Source organism: Staurois parvus, unplaced genomic scaffold (assembly GCF_062004578.1).
Source record: "Staurois parvus isolate SC_StPar_1 unplaced genomic scaffold, SC_StPar_1.0 ptg000149l, whole genome shotgun sequence".
NCBI classification, from domain to species: domain Eukaryota; kingdom Metazoa; phylum Chordata; class Amphibia; order Anura; family Ranidae; genus Staurois; species Staurois parvus.
In genome coordinates, this window is record NW_028317945.1 from 3,611,237 (window position 1) to 3,631,661 (window position 20,425).

Sequence of the window (20,425 nt, forward strand, 5' to 3'; positions counted from 1 at the left end):
GGTGCAGCATTGGAGCAATGCTGCATCCACCTAGGTGAGTATCATTCTTTCTTTTTTCTTTAAACCCATACTTCTCTTTTAAAAAGGGTCAAGGAAATCAATTCACATTTCCACATTTCACCACCACGTGTGATACAGTCTCAAAGAATTTGAATGGCACCCCAGTGCACTAAGTGCACCAAAGTGCATTGCATTTGAAATTAAGGTCATGGATATTTTTAAGCACATTAGGTTGCATTAGCAACTCATTCATTCTGAATGGGCTATATAAACACTATGCACATTACTGCGCAACATAATGGGCATTAATACACAGGAGTTAATGCACCATAAGGATGTATATAGACCCTGCAAGTTTTTACCTGCACTGTTGTGTGTTCATTTACAATGAATGGGCTTCCACAACACAATGTGCCTTAATGCATGAGCAGTAACTCTTTATTTATGTTTTAAAATTCTTTTTTTTATTTGTTATTATTTTGATGAACTTTTTACTTTTTTTTTTTTTACTCAAGTACTATCATTAGGGCTCCCTTAGTGACTGTGCACAGGCAAAGGGGCATCAGGGGCCTACTTTGAGGACACATAGTCTCCTTGGTCTCTTTCTTCCTCAAGCACCCAGCACTACACTCACCTCATGGTCATGAATAAGCCCATCTCATTCAGTGTTTCTCTGCAGGGGATCAGTCAACATTAGAGTAATCTTTACCATTATCCCCCACACTCCAATCTGAGGCAAAAAAAGCGGTCAATGAGACCAGCAAGGAGAGAGATTGTTAGCTGCTGATCACATTCATTCATAATTCCAGGCAGTCTTGAGCAGTTTTTGGTTGTTGACACCAGTGAAACAAGTCCTAGAAAGCCAGCCTGCTGCAAGCAGTTCTGTTCTGATGTATTCTATATGTCCATGACATATATAGTAAAGGGTAAGGCACCCTATAAATCAATTCTACAGATCTTATGGAAGCACTGGTTATAGCTTTAACAACCATTTACCAGATTTCAGCAAGCATTTAGCACCCTGTGCAAATGGATATCGTGAGTTAGTTAAACACCTAAAGAATAATTTTCAGACCACCACTTACATCCTGACACTTAAAAAAAACATTTCATATGAGACAATAATATGAATATTCACTCTTAAATTGTTTAAATAAAAAAGTCTTTCAATTTCCTGATATGGCAATTCAGCATAGTGTACAGTGACATCATGGTTTCCCAGACTTTTTCTTCCTGTTGAAGAGAAGATTAGGACAACAATCAATTAGGGGCATAGAGTAATGGTGATTTGCAAATAAATATAACCCATAACAAAAAGAAATTGCCTGTTAGTAGCCAGGTGCTGGCTATATCATTATGCTATTCAGGGACATTTACAGATGAGACTATGGTTACTCCCTTTCCAGTGCTGATTGACTATAACTACCAGAGAGCTGAAGAACCAGAAGGTTGCTCGGAGAGCAGATATATTCTACAGCAAGGAACTGGCTCTCTTGGTGCGGGATTCAGAGCTGAACACAGGGGCACTGCCGTTCTCCTCCAAGAACAGATTGCTGGCTACTACAATTGCTGGGACTCTGCATACCAGTTCAGCACAGTGGATTGCCACACTGGGATCGCATCAGTTTCTGTGCATCGGGACTCTCACAATCCAGTCTTCAGCCAGTCATCTCTACTTGCTGCTCTGACAGGCTATCAGATGGTAACTCTGCACTTCTCTGCAAACAACCAAGAGCCTGCACAATAACCCTGTTTCTATGAGGCCATGCTATCCATGGGATTGGTGAGCGGGATTTCTTTTTGCCAACACATTAGAGACTACATGCAGCCACCTTCACACCTCAGTACCAAGAGATCTTTGCTTTGAGCATTTACCACAGCCTGTTATCTTCATTGAATTACTATTACTCACTACTGAATATGGGCCCCATCATTGCTAGAAGAAGACAACGACTACTATCACATCATGAAATTTAAACATCCAAGAACTCAAGTTGCTACTTCTAGTCAAAGGGACTACTTCGCATTGAAGCCGTTGTTATTCATATTAGGGTGTCTAAACCCATTTATGCCAGAGTATACTGTATATATATATATATTTACATAATTCTGTGCATTTACTATTGTGACGCTGGTGGTCCATGGGGAGCAGTTAAGTCAACAAGCCTTTTCTTCTCCTTACTGCTGCTGATGTTGCAGTTACATAGTTACAACATACCATTTGTGACCCTATAATCTGTTACCATTGCTATGCTTGCTATTTGGTTATTTCCAATTTATCAGTGTTCTGCTTTATCCGTTAACTGGGGATGTAACTTCTAAACCTTCATTCTGTGGTCTACTCTTTTAAACAAGCCTAATATAGAGGTGTTACTATAGAATAGTGTTTCTTGCATTATTATTTCATATCGTTAAAATATGTCTGCACTCAGAATGCCAGAGGTGTTGGGAGGCTTGCAAGATCAGGGCAAAGACTGGGGACAAGCATTATCAAGCTGCCCTTATGGGGGTAGCACTACATTAGCTAACATCAGTAAGATGAAACCTAAATGGTTACCATTTGTATTGCTTACAGAAAAAATCATAAAACACTGGTTGGATACATTGGAATGTTTTAATTCACTTTAAGTTAACATGGAGGACTGGGAAATGCAGATTTCTTTAACCCACTTGCTGCCAGACACCCCAGAGAATAAAATCAAAACACAAAGAAAACAAAAAACAGACTTTCAGCCAGGGTTCACAATGATGCGGTGCGCAATTTGCAGAGTTTTTTGTGTGGATTCCGCACAGCATCACAATCGCACCCCGTTCATGCAAACCCCTGTGGGTGTGTATGTTAAGTTAACAACATCCCGAAATTGGTCCGCAAAATGCAGTGCGATGTGCAGAATCGGATCTCATGGGTGTGAATACCCATGCTATCCAATTCTAGTGCGGACCAAAAAAGGGTCCTGCACCATTTTGCTGCGGATGTAGTGTGATTTGAGCCATACAAAATGTATGGCTCCAATTGCACTGCACACAATTTGCATGTGATTTGCACAGGAATGCAGTGTGGTTCCTGTGTGAATCACATGTAATATACCGCACTGCACAAGTGTGAACCCATCCTTAAGGTGCCTGAGGATTGCATATTCAACACTATTGTCTAAAGGATACAGAGAGATATTGCACACCCCACAGATTTTTTTGGTACAAACATTAAAATTACAACATCACTCTTACCCGAGTGTAGCAGTACATAAAACTCTAAGCTGCATAGGTTACTCTCTCTAAAAAACACGTTATAACAAATAAATCCTCTATTATAGAGATTACGTCCCGCTTGAAGGGGTTGCATAATTGAGGATCTCTTCAGCACTGTAGTGCAATCAGTTTTATCTCTACGCATTTCACAGGATCTCCTGCTTCTGCAGTACAGCAATAGGTAGGGAGATGTAATACTAGACAGTATATATCTAACTACAAACACAAAGATAAGTGTTTGCCTAAATACACATTATTATACAACACAAAAAGCAACATATAGTTCATTACTATTCCAGAGTATGTACATACATGTAAAACCAGCCAGGGCATGTTCATGTGTAACACGCTCCAGAACCAGAACAATCAGCCAACCAGAGAATGTAAACACCTGAGGCCAATCCCCCCCACATGGGAACGCTGGAGGACATTAAAGCAATACCTCTGGGGCAAACAGAGAAGCAAAAAAGGAGGGAGAGAATAAAAATGTAATGAAATAGGAAGAAATGGAAGGAGACTAAAAAAAAATAAAAAAAATCTTTGAAAAGGATTTCTTACATACATCTAAATGGGCGGTCAATCCAACCAAAACTGGGGTATCAAAAACATATAAAATCAGGCCATGTAAGGGGGAGGGGACTCACACCCAGACTATTGAGAACCGGCGGCAAATAGTCACTAGAAAGCTTTCCCCCAAAACTCAAGATAACATTAAAGCGATACTAAAGGCTCAGTTTTTTTTTTAATAACAAACATGTTATACTTACCTGCTCTGTGCAATGGTTTTACACAGAGCAGCCCTGATCCTCCTCTTCTGGCCTCTCCCTCCTGTCGGGTACCCCCAGAGTAAACAGCTTGCTATGGGGGCACCCAAGCAGGCGTGCTCCCAAGCCACTGCTCTATGTGTCCATTCACATACACAGCCGTGGCTCAACCCTGCCCCCTCTCTTCTTATTGGCTTACTGGCTGTGATTGACAGCAGCAGAAGTCATTGGCTCCTGCTGCTGTGTCAGCCAATGAGGACAGAGAGTCGCCAGCAAGCCGAGACTCTCGTGGAGATCACTGGATTGCGATAGGGCTCAGGTGAGTATTAAGGGAGGCTGCGGGGAACTGATACACACAGAAGGTTTTTTGCTTCATGCATAGAATGCATGAAGGTAAAAAACCTTGAGCCTTTAGAACCACTTTAATAAAGCAGATACAGCTAAAAAAAAAATCAAAGGAAAATGATTTCTTTCCATCTCTATGGATGGTCACTTGTTATATAGTTTATAAAGTAGAAACATTTATAAATGTATAAAGTCAGCCTGTGTGTGTATGTGCGAGTGATTTTTATTCTTTGAGCAATTCCCATAGCCCTGTAAATTCTGATTTCTGAGGAAGACATCTAACAGTTTTTTAAGTAGTTGACACTCTCACCAACTTTTGTCCCTTACTATTCCATCAAACACCTCACATACTATTGATGTTAGGTTGACTTTTCTGTAGGTTCCTGGTATATGCCTCAATATTTTTTGTAAATTGGTAACAAAATGTATTCTGCTACATGTCTTTGAAAAAAAAATCCCAATACGTGTAAATAAATTGCTTTACGTGAAAGTTATAGCGTCTACAAAGGGCGGTATATATATTGGAATATTTGTTTATTTTTTTATATTAGTAATGGCGGTGATCAGCGACTTATAGCGACTGCGGCGGGCATTCTGACACTGGGTGGGAATTGACTAACTGCCACTGACATCCCAAGTGACACTAATACAGTGATCAGTGCTAACAAAAAGCACTGATACTGTACTAATGACACTGGGCAGGAAGGGGTTAACATCTGTGGTGATCGAAGGGTTAACTGTGTGTTGTGTGTGTGTTTTACTTTGGAGTCATGCTGTTTTGCACCTCTCTGCTGTGCAGAGAAATACAAAGCAGCATGTCCATGCTGGGAGGAGAGAGACCTGTGTTGTTTACACACAGGTCTCTCCCCTGTCAGCATTCCCCGACGATCACCGGGTGCTGGCGGGGAATCAGCAGCCGGGACCTGGTGATTGACATCCCTAGCCACCAATGGCAGTGCGGTTAGCGTGGCCACTACCCATAAATGCAAATCACGTATATAAATATATATATGTGATTTTGCACAGTCCTGCTACCCTGTAGCAGTAGTAGTAGAAGTTCCCTAAGGCTAGATTCACACCTATGCAGATTGCGTTTGAGCCATTTCTGCATTGCATTTTGCGTTGTGTTTTTGCACCTGCGTTTTTTATGTGTTTTTGATGCGTTTTGCTTTTTTTTTCTTGTTGCTAGGCAGATTTAAAATGCAAAACGCATCAAAAAATGTTGCACAAGATCAATACATGCTTTTCTGCAGCGATTCCATTGAAGTTTGTAGAACCAAAAACGCATCTTTTTGCATTAAAAAAGTCTCTGACCCTTTCCAGAATACGCACCAGATGAAAACACGCAGATGTGAACATGTCCCATAGGAAATCATGTTAAATGGACAGTACTGCTTTTCTGCAAAACGCAAAAAGCTGCAAAAAGCGCTTAGGTGTGAACCTAGGGTAAGGACTCACAAGTGTAAGCTATCTGGACCCGGTGATCTATTCATATTATGTTTCTTTTGTACCTGGTGTTCTGATAGCCAAAAAGGTTCCTTTGGTAAAACATCAATAGTATTACTGTTATTGATTATTGATTTAATACAGTTGCCTTTTCCCTGTCATTTGTGACCCACTTTTTTCGCTATTCTGTTATGGGACCTATCTGTTATTTTCTAACCTTTCATACGAACATGCACAGCTCAGAGTGCTGTCTGAAAAATACGCTTTTATTGCAGAAGAGACATTGGAGGTCACTTACTGAAACTGTACGGTGCAAAATCTGGTGCAGCTCTGCATAGAAACCAATCAGCTTCCAGGTTTCATTGTCAAAGCCTAACTGAACAAGCTGAAGTTAGAAGCTACCATGCACAGCTGCACCAGATTCTGAGTGCACCAGTTTTAGTAAATCCCTCCCATGGCATGACAAATAAATTACTTTTGCTTCAAGAGTCTTTAAATCCCCTGCAAAGTTAGCTAACCCTTCAAGCTTAGCAATTTTTTTCCTTAAAGGGACCCTTTAAATTAGTTTTAGATGTACATGTGAATGAGATTGGCTGTAAATAGGTGTATTAGAGTGTAATGAAGTTTTGAAAAAGTATTTCCATGTATATCTTTTTGTATTTGTAGGTGTGTAAGTACATACACAGTTTATCTGACAGTGACCCAAAAAGACAAAAGTAGCTACCGCTCAGGTAGGGAGGTGAAGTCCAAACTAGACTGCTGTAAATACTGTCAGAGATAAGGAGCTTGTCCAAGCTGCAGCAATGTTAGAAGGAAAGATCCATAAGTTGCACATCAAAGGCAGACTCATGTGCATGAGGTGAGATGAATGGCAGCCTCAGTCCAGACTCCAGTCAGACCACACCAAAACCCCTTGGAGCTTAATCTCAATTTAATTGAATGTAAGAATACACATTACACAGGTACACTACAATATTTTTAAAAAGTCTTCCTGCACTTAGCACCTTCAAAATCTTTAACTGACTCATCAAACGTTATCATCTTGAAGACAACGCTCTCTACAACCAGTAGGCAAAGAGCATTTAGTCTTTCATGGGTCATCATGGTTCTAGGATAATTCTTTATCATAGTTACATAGTTAGTCTAGCTGAAAAAAGACAAAAGTCCATCCAGTTCAACCCAAAAAAAAGTTATAATCCTATACCCACAGTTGATCCAGAGGAAGGCAAAAAAAAACAGCAAAGCATGATGCACTTTGCTCCTGCATGGGAAAAAAATCCTTCCTGATAACCTGAGAGGCAATCAGATATTCCCTGGATCAACTTTACCTATAAATGTTAGTATCCAGTTATATTGTATGTATCCAAGAAAGAATCCAGGCCTTTTTTAAAGCAATCCACTGAGCTGGCCAGAACCAACTCTTGAGGGAGTCTATTCCACATTTTCACAGCTCTTACTGTGAAGAAACATTTCCGTATTTGGGGATTAAATCTCTTTACCTCCAGATGTAAAGAGTGCCCCATTGTCCTCTCTGATTACCTCAGGGTGAATAACTACACCAAGTTCACTATATGAACCACTGATGTATTTATACATGTTGATCATATCCCCCCTTAATCTCCTCTTCTCAAGAGAGAATAAATTCAGTTCCTCTAATCTTTCCTCATAGCTGAGCTCCTCCATGCCTCTTATATGTTTGGATACCCTTCTCTGTACTTTCTCCAGTTCCCCAATGTTCTTTTTGTGAATTGGTGGCCAAAACTGAACTGCATATTCCAGGTGAGGTGTTACTAATGATTTGTACAGGGGTAATATGATATGTCTCTCTCTCTGGAGTCTATACCTCTTTTAATACAAGACAGGATTTTGCTCGCTTTAGAAACTGCAGCTTGGCATTCATTGCATGCCATTATTAAGCTTGTGATCTACCAGAACTCCCAGATCCTTCTCCACCATTGATTCCCCCAGTTGTACCCCCCTAGCATGTATGATGCATGCATATTCTTAGCCCCCAAGTGCATAACCTTACATTTATCAACATTAAACCTCATTTGCCACATAGTTGCCCAATTATATAGTGCATTGAAGTTAGCTTGTAAGTTGAAGACATCCTGTAATGCCAGCCATAGACGGGTCAAAAATCGGCCGTTTTTTTTGCACAGTTTTTTTATCGGTCATGTTGGAAAATTTGCGGCCGATTTTCCCGGCAATGATGGGCAAATCGGCTGATCATTTTACCGATAAAAAATTTGCGCATGAGCCGTGACCTGCAAGGGACAGAAGTTATGGAGTGAACTTTATGATTTTGTCGGCTGATTTTTTTTACCGTTGGTGGTAACAACCGATTTTTTAATTTTTTTTCGAAAAATTGGCCGATGTTCAACCCATCTATGGCCTGCATAAGGACGTTATTGCACTGCACAGCTTGGTATCATCTGCAAAGACTGAAACTGTATTTTTAATCCCAGACCCTATATCGTTTATAAATATATTAAAAAGTAAGGGTCCCAACACTGAACCCTGGGTACACCACGGACAACCCTAGACCATTCAAAGTATGAATCAATAACTACTACTCTCTGAATACGATCTTTTAGCCAGTTTTCTATCCATTTACATACCGATTTTTCCAAGCCTGTAGACTTTACCTTACACATTAGCCATGTGGGGGGAACTGTGTCAAACACTTTTGCAAAATCCAAGTATACCACAGCCACCCCTCTGTCCAAGGTTTTGCTCACCTCCTCATAAAAAGGAATTATATTTGTTTATCAACTTTTGTCTTTCATGAATCCATGCTGTCTGTTGCTTAACATATTTTTTTCCAGCAAGAACTCATCCATGTGGTCTTATATTAAACTCTCCAGTATCTTCCCAACTACAGAAGTTAAACTAACAGGTCTATAATTACTTGGTAAATATTTTGATCCCTTTTTACATATAGGCAACACATTGGCCTTACTCCAATCCAGTGGTACTATGCCAGTCATTAAAGAGTCCCTAAAAATTAGAAACAATGGCTTTGACATGACAGAGCTCAATTCTTTAAAGACCCGTGGGTGTATGCTTTATTTACCTTTATGTTGTCTAAATATATCTGGATCATATCAATTGTGAACCAATGTTGATCATCTGTGTCAATACCATGCCCACTATAAACAAGAGCACCCCCATACTCTTTTGTATGCACAGAGCTGAATAAGGTATTTAATAAATTTGCCTTCTCTTTGTCCCCAGTCACCCACTGTAGATTATTTTGTAAAGGGCCTACATGCTTGAACCTGACTTTTTTATTATTAATATATTTGAAGAATTTTTTGGAGTTTTTTCTTGCTATCATTTGCAATCTATCGTTCGTTTTCAATTTTTTTGCGGCCTTGAGTTCCTTTTTACACATTTGCATTTGCCCATTATATCCTGTGGTTCCACACCAGGAGACAGGAAACTCCGCCCTGTAACTCCATGCACATATGCTGCTACTGCTGATGACACATACAATCCCACATAGAATGTGAAACGAATGTGAAAGAAGTGCCCCAAAACCTCCACCAAGAACTATCTAATATGTCTGCACAACAAGATTGCTGTGATTGTAATAAGTGAAATATATTCTTATACAAGAATTATGGGGGTATTTTGTGCATAGGTTGAAAGTTAAGAACTTGGTAGACTGATACATTCTGTTTATGTGAGTGCATACCAGATAATGCACTTTGTGATACAATTTTGTAATGATAATTTTAATAAAATTAATAAAGACATGTTTATGGAATATAGTGTACAGTAATTTACTAAAAAGTCCCAATTATATTAAAATTTTATTTTGGTTACTTTTGTTTTGTAATGTAAAATTAACAACATTCAATACCAATTTACTAATTAAACATTTATCTCCAGGAAACACCCTTATTTATCCCCAAATCTACATTTCCTACTTTACAGCAGGTCACAGGATTTTTTTTATTTTATTTTACCTTGTTCCTTAGCCAGAAATTGCTTTTATCACTCCCTGTGACACCATCATCAGACTAGTACAATTTTTAAAGAGTAACTCCACTTTTGTTGCAAAGAAACAAACCCTTCTGGGTGATCTATGCACATTGCAAGGACATTAACAAATATTGTAGCAGAGGTCTACCTGTTTATGTTCTTTTTTTAAATCAAAAGTATGTTTATTTAAGATATAAAAAGTACAAAATACAGGACGTTACACGCAAATAACATTGTTCATATAGCAATATAGCTGAGAAAAAAAAACCTGACATGTAGTACATTAGCGTACCTTCGGCTTGGTGTAATACTAGCCGTTTAGCAAGAATCCCCACTACCAGAAGAACTATGCCTAAGCATAACAGAGCAACAGTGTGACTCTAAGGCCTGGCAAGACATTGGAAAATTCTCTGGTATGTAAGTTCAGTGGGGCTGAGACCCAGGGTATCAAGCCATGGGCTCCATACCTTTTCAAATTTGCCAGGACAACCCCAGCGTTGATAAATATGTAATTCCAGAAGAATAGCATTACCAACATTAGTTACCCATGACCTGTGTGTGGGAGGGCCAGGAGATTTCTACAGTTGTAGGATCAGTTTATGGGCATGGAAAAGGGCACGACCCACCACTAATCTAGTAAACACCTCCTGCACTACCTCCCCCAAAACTCTCAAAAGGCAATATTTAGGTTCTGGCAGAACAGTGGCTTGAAATACTGTATTCAGTGTCTAACACCTTCTTCCAGTACAAGTGTAGTTTAGGGCAACACCATAGTCAGTGGATCAAGTCCCCATATCTCTCACACATCTACAGCAAAGGGGTCTGTGATATATCCTATTTCATAGAGATGTACGGGAGTGTAATGGTAACATAATAGAATATAAAGTTGTGAAAGTTTCTGAGAGGGAGCAATTGACTACAGCTTGAAATGCCTACATAAAAATGGTACATAAAAATTCTTTAGTATTGGCTATGTCTTCTATAATGTGGATTCAGATAATAAACAATCCTTAAAAAACCAAGCACTATGCCCAGGCTTAAACGGTCATAGATGGAGGACAAACAGAGAAGTGCAATGTTTCACAGCCACGTAGGACCCCTTCTTCAGGCATGTCATCACATGCCTGTTGTAGTGGTCCTGCATGGCTCTGAAACTTTGCACTTCTCTATTTGTGATGTGATCTTTCTTTAATTAAAAAACCAAGTTTGGACTTATTCTGAAGATCCGCGGTGTGCTGGCGTATATTTACACTGTGTTGTGCATGCTCCAGTATCCAGCTGGTGGTCATTGCAGCACCTGGTACTTTTAAGAGACAATTCCAGGAGCATATGCGATGGGAATATGGACTATTATTTGCTTTCATTGAAGGACACAACACTCTGGTTGGTATGACTGTGATCAGGTGTTGCTCTTTGTATTGCTTTGTTATTAACTGAGCTACCTCTATCAGATTTAGGGTATGACCACTGTTAGGGGCAGCACATAGCCTATCCTTTTGTTTTTGTACCTAGTATCGTACTCCTAAAGGTGGCAGTATAACCCAAAGACCAGAGATTAGGAATGTCCACTGTGCCCTTTAACTTATGGAGAGAAAGAATTTTACGTTGAGTACAAAAAATTCTATTATGTTTGGACAACACATGCCTTCCAATACATGTTTCAGGTTCCCTGAAGAGACATTTGAGACATTATCACGTATCCTCACTCTGAAAATGGCTTGGTTTCCCATAGAAACAACCGCATTTGCTTTTCAATAAATACATCAGACCAACAGTGTCACAATTTGGAAAATGTAATGATGGAATGTGTGTGCCATTCAGAAGTAATGCATGTGAGATTGGTTTGCATATGGGCACATATTGCAAACACTGCATTTAAATTCTAGGTACAGCTAACCTTGTCTGATTTACTTACTTGTGTAGCCAGGTGCCGGCTATGTTATACTGGAAACCAAGAGACACTGACAAGTGGAACTATTGGTTACGCATTTCCCCTCTAGTGCCAAGTATTCAGACTATTACACCACTTCCTGTTAGCAGAGTGAGAGAGCTTATCTCCTGAGTGACAGAAGAAGATCTTGGGACCTGTAGTCCCGCTGCCTCCTTGCACTGTATTCCTGAGTGCTATTTGAACTACACATCCCAGGAGGCTGGCCTAGCAAATAGAATTGTGGGAGAGCCTATATATTTGTTTGTGTTTCGTAGACTCGTTCTCTTGGCTCAGGACTTCAAACAGGACGGTTGGAAACTGCTTTTCTACACACAGTCGAAGTGGACCCTTTTGGCCTAGCCAGTAACAGTGTGTTTCCAAGCAGCAGATCTACAGATCTGTCACAGATCACTAGACCGGGTGACGCAGCTGTTCATCTTTACTCCAAATCTTCCACAGCCCATCTCCGTGCTCCTGCTGCTGCTTTCACTGTGCTGACAGCCTGCTGGGTGATCATCCCTTGCCCCTCAGCTGAGACGCAGGAAACTTCACAGCACTTTCTGTTCTCACAGAGGTTGCATCCACATCAGGATTGATGAGCAGGATGATGTCCTTTCCCTTCTGTCATTCAACTGCTTGAAGAGACTGAATGCAGACATCTTTTTACTTCAGCCACAGAGGAACCTGTGGCTATTATCACTTCAGTTGTTTACTGGCTTAACATTTCTGGCCTATAAATACCCAACATCATCCACAGGCCCCAACGTGCTAGCAGAAGACAGCTTCCTCCTGAAATGGAACTGTCTGCTTCTACAGGTCATGAATACCTGCTCATCTATTTAATGAAGCACTGTACTCTTGTATGACTTTACTTGAAAACAGGGTTTTTTAATGACAATTAGTTCAGTGACCCAGTGATCCAGAGGGAGCTGATCGGTTTCTAAGTCTCTCCCCCTTCAACCAGTGTTGTACTTTGATGGTTATCTTTAATTGTATGTAACTTGCAGATAATAAATATATATATATATATATATATATATATATACACACACACACACACAGTATATATATATATATAGTAGAGACAATGTTATATACCTTTGAAAGGAGACAATATGGCACGGATACACTGCAAGATTTTCCCTTGAAAGGAGCTTTTGTTTCCACTCTCCCAGGCACAGGTTTCCATACAATGGGGCACACATTGTCCCCATCACACATTGCAAGTGGAGGTAGTGGGAATCCCTAAACTCAAAGTATATATAAAGGGAGTAGATTTGTTACACTCATATGTGAGGGATACTGCACATTGTTTGGATATTTTAATGTCGAGTCCTATTCATCAAATTCCCCCTGATTAGGGATTAGAGCGATTCTAAAGGTCCATTTTATTTTTTGGAAAATAACAAACATGATATACTTACCTGCTATTTGCAGTGGTTTTTCACAGAGCAGTCTGAATCCTCCTCTTCTCGGTTCCCCCGCAGGCTTTCCTCAGGCAGCTTGCTATGGGGGCACCCGCTGCTCCATGTGTCCATTCACACATGGAGTCGCAGCTTGTTCCCCCTCCCCTCCTCATTGGCTGACTGGCTGTGATTGAAAGCAAAAGGAGTCAATGGCTTCCGCTTGCTGTCTCAGCCAATGAGGAGGCAGAGACCCGGGACAGCCGAGGCTGTCGTTCACATCACTAGATTGTGATGAGGCTCCGGTAAGTATTGAAAGGGCTGGAGGCACTGCCGCACACCAAAGGTTTTTCATCTTCATGCACAGAGTGCATGAAGGTATAAAACCTTGACCCTTTACAACCACTTTAAAGCTCTGCACAATTTTTGAATGAATGGGATATTGGTCAACATAACCGCAATGCTGTTTTATACATATATTTGCAGGTTCCCACTATTTCCAGATCCAGGGTGTTATGCCCCACATGACCTGTACCTGGGTGAGTGGGAAGGAGATCTCTTTTCAATAGAGGATCTTGCAATGTACCTATGCTATATTTGTTCCTCTCACAGGTATATAGATGACATTCTCTTTTGTGGCCAGGGTCTGTTGAAAATATTAAAAGCTTTATTGATAAGATTAATCAAGATCAGAATTTGCAGTTTTGCTGCCTTCCAATAGCAAACATATTCCATTCTTGGATATTAAGATCGAGAAGGAAAATTTAAGTACAATCCTCTTTCACAAGCCAGCAGCTGAATGCAACCAGTTGCCATTTAAAATCTTTTTTAAAAAATAATTTCTATAAGGATATTTCAGAACTGCATGAAGGACAGTGATTTAAAAAATTAGGCTTATGGCTGTGGAAGAAATTGAGAGCAAGGAGCAATATATAGACAAATCTTACTAAAGAAAGTAGTCCAAACAATGTTAGCTGTACCTAAAAAATAACTATTATTAAAAAAAGTAAAACAGATTGCAGGATATGGTTTATTACAAAATTTCATGTCAGCATTATAAGGTCCATAAATTAATAGTACAGAACTGGCACTGACTATGGGAAGAGAAATGTGAATTGCAAATTTTGTCTCTTCTTTATCACAGATGACATCTAAATAAGCATTCTCTCTGAAAAAACATTTGGTTAAAACCATTTAACAAATATCAGAATTGTTGACTGAGAATAGTAATTTTAATTGCAATGGTTGCACTATGCCAAACCTCCAAACAAAAGCCTCAAGGTCCTACATATCAATCATAAGTAAACCGGGAGTCCCTAGTTACCAATATAATGAGAAACTGCATAAAACAAAACTAGTTATGGACTCAAATAGTATATTGGGTTTGTTTTTATGTATTCATATTGAAAACATAAACATTTTTTCTGTTTTTAGAAATGTTTATGTTTAATAAAGAAGCCATTGTGTTCCATTTACCACCTGCCCCTTAATTATTGCTTTTCAATATGAATACATACAAACCCAATATACTGAGTCCATAAATAATTAATAATTTTGTTTCTATGGAATTTCTCAATGGTTACACTATGCACACAAATGTAAATCAATACCACATGGTATTAATTCTGATTGATAAATACATTCCATAATTAGATTTTGCATATTGAGACAGTGACACTATTGGTGTGGTGCATTTATTGAACCACAAATGTGATTGTTTCTACACATGAAAAACCAGAAGGCCTTTCAGAATAAGGATAAATAATCATGTCTTGGATTTCTGTTCAAGGAATCTGAGATCATGCATTGCATGTCATGTTTTGTACAAATATAACAATATTAATCAAAGGATCTGGTTTACAGTTGTAGACAGAGTGCATGTAAGCTCAGGAGGGCAACTGAGACAAAGCCATAAACCATAAAGTTGTTATATTTATAGATTACATGCAAACACTTACCCAGGGTTGAATGATGCTTGTTTTTGCTCTGTTGCTTGTTTCTTTATGTTTTTTTTGTTATAAACTGTCTAAAATCTTCATCAATATCTTCAAAAATAAATGAGTGCTGCACCTATTACCCCTACCCTCTTTCCTAGTAGCATTTTAAAAGTCAATTATTTTTTTTTTAACATTGCATGAGTTAATAGATATTAAAGAAAAGCACTGATAAACAAGTGCTAATAATCAGCCATGGGAAAAACCTCCTTTGTTTATCAGAGTCTGCCAAGGACATCATGTGACTGCAGCCAGGGCCTGTCTGACAGAAACAAGCGCAATGAAATGCGTAATTGTTTTCTAGATGTGACATCGGGTGGGACAGATGTTCAGGACCACAGAATAAGGAGATGCCAGCACAATAATTTAAAGTCCTAGTTTCACTTGGCAATTCCAATGTATGTATGTTACCAACCATCCATTCCATTGTTTTTCACCTGACCACATAACGATGAGCGGTTGTTATTGTAACAAGTGGTTTTCCACCTGAGGGGAAATATCAGTTAGGAAATATTTCAATGTGTCAGTGTAAGTAATTAGACTGGTTCCTATTAGAAGAACACCAGTTGCTGTTGGCACTTGTGGTATGTCCTCACTCTGGGTCAATAGAATAAGGTAGTATTTAAGATTGTAACTTCTATTTTCAATGTGAGTTCACTGGGGTATAGATACTGCCATTGGAAAGATGGACACAAGTCCTAAGCAGAAGGACATTGCGCCTCAGCTTGTGAGCTATGCCTCTATGGTTTAATGTAAAATTGAAAGGTATCAGGAAGTCACAGATCATGATAACACAGGAAACAGGAACCAGGAACAAGGTACGGGGGGCTAGAGATCATCCAGCAACTTGAGGGAGTGAAGAGCCTCCTTATAAAGGCTGTTTGATGCCAAAACTGGGCCTGATGCGTGTATTTCTGCGGCCATGTAGGGTGCTGGTGGAAATGCCCGGAGTTCCAGGACTTCTGCCGTGGATAGGACTCTGACAGAACCAGCTCTTCAGTGAGGCTATTCCACATTTTTACAGCTCTTACTGTGAAAAAGCCTTTCCGTATTTGGAGATTAAATCTCTTTTGCTTCAGACGTAAGGAGTGCCCCCATTTCCTCTGTGGTGACCTTAAAGTGAATAACTCTACACCGAGTTCACTATATGGACCACTGATGTATTTATACATGTTGATCATATTTCCCCTTATTCTCCTCTTCTCAAGAGAGAATAAATTCAGTTCCTCTAATCATGCCTCATAACTGAGTTGCTCCATGCCTCTTATCAATTTGGTTGCCCTTCTCTGCACTTTCTCTAGTTCCCCGATATCCTTTTTGTGAATTGGTACCCAAAACTGAACTATACCTCTTTTAATACAAAAAAGGATTTGCTCGCTTTGGAAACTGCAACTTGGCATTGCATGCCATTATTAAGCTTATGATCTACCAGAACTCCCAGATCCTTCTCCACCATTGATTCCCCCAGTTGTACTCTCCCTAGTATGTATGATGCATGCATATTCTTAGCCCCCAAGTGCATAACTTTACATGTATCAACATTAAACCTCATTTGCCACATAGTTGCCCAATTAAACAGTGCATTGAAGTCGGCTTGTAAGTTGGAGACTGTGAGGAACAGAAAATGCAGTTAAAACCACAACTTTAATGAAATAGCAAAAATAACACCGTTCATAAACATAGTCAAAACAGAAGCCAGGGTTTGAATGCCAGAGCAGGTAATCAGATGAGCCAGGATCAGGAAACCAGAAGTCAACATAGTCAGGAAACAAAAATCAGGAACAGGAATCGGAAGATAAGTTAGCCAGACCAAGTCGTACACAGGAACACAGGCAGGAACATACTGGAGATCATAGACCATGCAAGGGCAAAGAGGAAAAGAGCTGGCTGTAGGCTGAACTAAAGAGGGAGGTAATGGTATCCAAGTGAGTTACTATGGGGACAACGAGTGGCTGGTAATTAACCGACAGCTGAGCAGCTTCTAAAGAGCTGCTCGTTAAGTAGCAGGAGCCCAGCCCTGACAGTACCCCCTCATTACCGACCCTGACCCCTTGAGAAGGGGGCACCAGGCTTGACGGGAAAACATAAATTGAAGCACGGGGGGAGGGCAGGAGCATGTACGTTTGACCATGACACCCAAGAGTGTTCCTCTTGAAACCCCTCCAGTGAACTAGATATTGTATGCGTCCATGAAACCTATGGAAGTCAATAGTAGATTGTATCTCATATTTCTCATGGTTGTCAACCAGAACCGGGTGAGGGCGTGGTACTGAGGTGGTATAGCGGTTAGAGGTTATAGAGGTTTTAATAGGGAACATGGAATACATTGGAAATACGCATGTTGGAAGGAAGATCTAATGCGTATGCCACTGGGTTAACCAACAGAGTATTAGGAAAGGCCCAATATACCAAGGTGCCAGTTTTAGTGAGGGAACACAGAGTTGGAGGTTACAGAAAAACAGTCAGACCTTCTTCCCATCTTGGTAGGAGGGTGCAGGTAGGTGTAGGCAGTCAGCATCGAGATTGTACCTCTCTCAGGAGAATTGCAAGGATTCTTGGATCTGCACCCAAGTGGAACAGAGTTCCCAAAGATGTTCCTCTAATGCAGGAGTTCCCTGCGGAACAAATGTATCAGGCAACATGGATGGCTGGAACCCATAGTTCTCCATAAATGGAGATAATCAGGAGGCGGCACTGATGGTGTTATTATGAGCAAACTCCACCCAAGGTAACAGATCAAACCAGTTGTTATGGTGGTCTGAGATATAGCAACGTAGTAACTGTTCCAAGGCTTGGTTGGCCCGTTCTGCGACCCTATTGGACTGCGGGTAATATGCCGAGGAGAAGAAAAGCTGAATTCCCAACTGGGCACAAAAGGCTCACCAAAACCTGAACACAAACTAGCTAACCCTGTTCGAGATGATAACTTTAGGTAACCCATGTAACCGAAAGACCTACCGAGTGAATATTGATTCCAGTTCTTTGGATGTAGGCAACTTCTTTAGCGGAATGCAATGTGACATTTTCGAAAAACTCTCCCATAAGAATAACTGTATTGCCCTGTGAGTTAGGTAAATCCACAATAAAATCAATAGACAAATGGATCCAAGGCCTCTATCCACTGGGTATGAGTTGTAGAAGGCCTACTGGAAGGTGGTTGGGTGTTTTATTCTGAGCACACATGGGACAAGCAGCTACAAAGGTGGTTACCTCAGCGCAGAGACTAGGTCACCAGAATTGTTGAGACATAGGCCATATGAGTTGATTTTTTTCCTGGGTGCTGAGCTGCTTTGAAAGAATGGCAGGTCTGGAGCAAAGCATTGCAGAGATTCTCAGAGACAAAGCAGCGGTCATGAGGTTTTCCAGGAAGAGAATGGATTTGAGAAGCCAAAATTCTCTCACCCAAACGTGAAGTGAGACTCGTGTGAATAGTAGCTAAACTGCAGCCCAGAGATATCACAGGAGTAGGAACAGACTCCACTTTGGAAGAGGAGGAAAACTGCTGCGATAATGCATCTGCCCTTACAGTCAGGTCCATAAATATTGGGACATTGACACAATTCTAACATTTTTTGATCTATAAACCACCACAATGGATTTGAAATGAAACTAACAAGATATGGTTTAACTGCAGACTGTCAGCTTTAATTTGAGGGTATTTACATCCAAATCAGGTGAACGGTGTAGGAATTACAACAGTTACAGAATCTCAGGTGCAGGCATTTCCCGAACGGGTTGGACTAGACTTCAATAAGTGACCTGCTTAGCCACAGTAAAGGCACAATCTCTCCTTTCTCCTAAAGGGCCTCTCTTCAGCAAAGAGACATTTGAAGCCCAGCTGCATGGGCTCTGTTTCACTGGAGGACTCAGGCCCAGGAGGCATGGGAGGTGAGGGTGCATGGGTGGTTAAAGCAAAGCTCGAAGCCAAACATACAGAAGGCTTCCGTAAGCACTCCTTAAAAGAAGGTCTCTCTCGGAGTCTGATATCAATGAGAATGGCAAACAAGATCAACTCCTCAAGATTCTTATGTACAGGTGAAACTCGAAAAATTAGAATATCGTGCAAAAGTTCATTTATTTCAGTAATGCAACTTAAAAGGTGAAACTAATATATGAGATAGACTCATTACATGCAAAGCAAGATAGTTCAAGTCGTGATTTGTCATAATTGTGATGATTATGGCTTACAGCTCATGAAAACCCCAAATCCACAATCTCAGAAAATTAGAATATTGTGAAAAGGTGCAATATTCTCGGCTCAACGTGTCCCATTCTAATCAGCTCATTAAGCCATAACACCTGCAAAGGGTTCCTGAGCCTTTAAATGGTCTCTCAGTCTGATTCAGTAGGAATCACAATCATGGGAAAGACTGCTGACCTGACAGTTGTGCAGAAAACCATCATTGACACCCTCCATAAGGAGGGAAAGCCTCAAAAGGTAATTGCAAAAGAAGTTGGATGTTCCCAAAGTGCTGTATCAAAGCATATTAATAAAAAGTGTGGAAGAAAAAGGTGCACAAGCAGCAGGGATGACTGCAGCCTGGAGAGGATTGTCAGGAAAAGGCCATTCAAAAGTGTTTGGGACTTTCACAAGGAGTGGACTGAGGCTGGAGTCAGTGCATCAAGAGCCACCACACACAGACGGATCCTGGACATGGGCTTCAAATGTCGTATTCCTCTTATCAAGCTGCTCCTGAACAACAAACAACATTAGAAGCGTCTTACCTGGGCTAAAGAAAAATAGACCTGGTCTGTTGCTCAGTGGTCCAAAGTCCTCTTTTCTGATGAGAGCAACTTTTGCATCTCATTTGGAAACCAAGGACCCAGAGTATGGAGGAAGAATGGAGAGGCACACACTGCAAGATGCTTGAAGTCCAGTGTGAAGATTCCACAGTCTGTGTTGATTTGGGGAGCCATGTCATCTGCTGGTGTTTGTCCACTGTGCTTCATTAAGTCCAGGGTCAACGCAGCTGTCTACCAGGAGATTTTGGAGCACTTCATGCCTCCTTCTGCAGACGAGCTTTATGGGGATGCTGACTTCATTTTCCAGCAGGACTTGGCACCTGCCCACACTGCCAAAAGCACCAAACCTGGTTCAATGACTGTGGGATTACTGTGCTTGATTGGCCAGCAAGCTCGCTTGACCTGAACCCCATAGAGAATATATGGGGCATTGCCAAGAGAAAGATGAGAGACATGTGACTGAACAATGCAGAAGAGCTGAAGACCGCTATTGAAGCATCCTGGTCTTCCATATTACCTCAGCAGTGCCACAGGCTGATAGCTTCCATGCCACGCCACATT

At 40.6% G+C, this 20,425-nt stretch overlaps 1 long non-coding RNA gene across 1 annotated transcript; it reads right to left on the reverse strand.

Annotated features, from left to right (window-relative positions):
* Positions 1-1,125: 1,125 nt before the first annotated feature.
* LOC149464659 (uncharacterized) lies at positions 1,126-15,309 on the reverse strand. The gene is made up of 2 exons (XR_016312342.1): positions 15,086-15,309; positions 1,126-1,233 (listed from the first exon to the last, which is right to left on the reverse strand). It is a non-coding gene; the product is annotated as an uncharacterized LOC149464659 (long non-coding RNA).
* Positions 15,310-20,425: the final 5,116 nt, after the last annotated feature.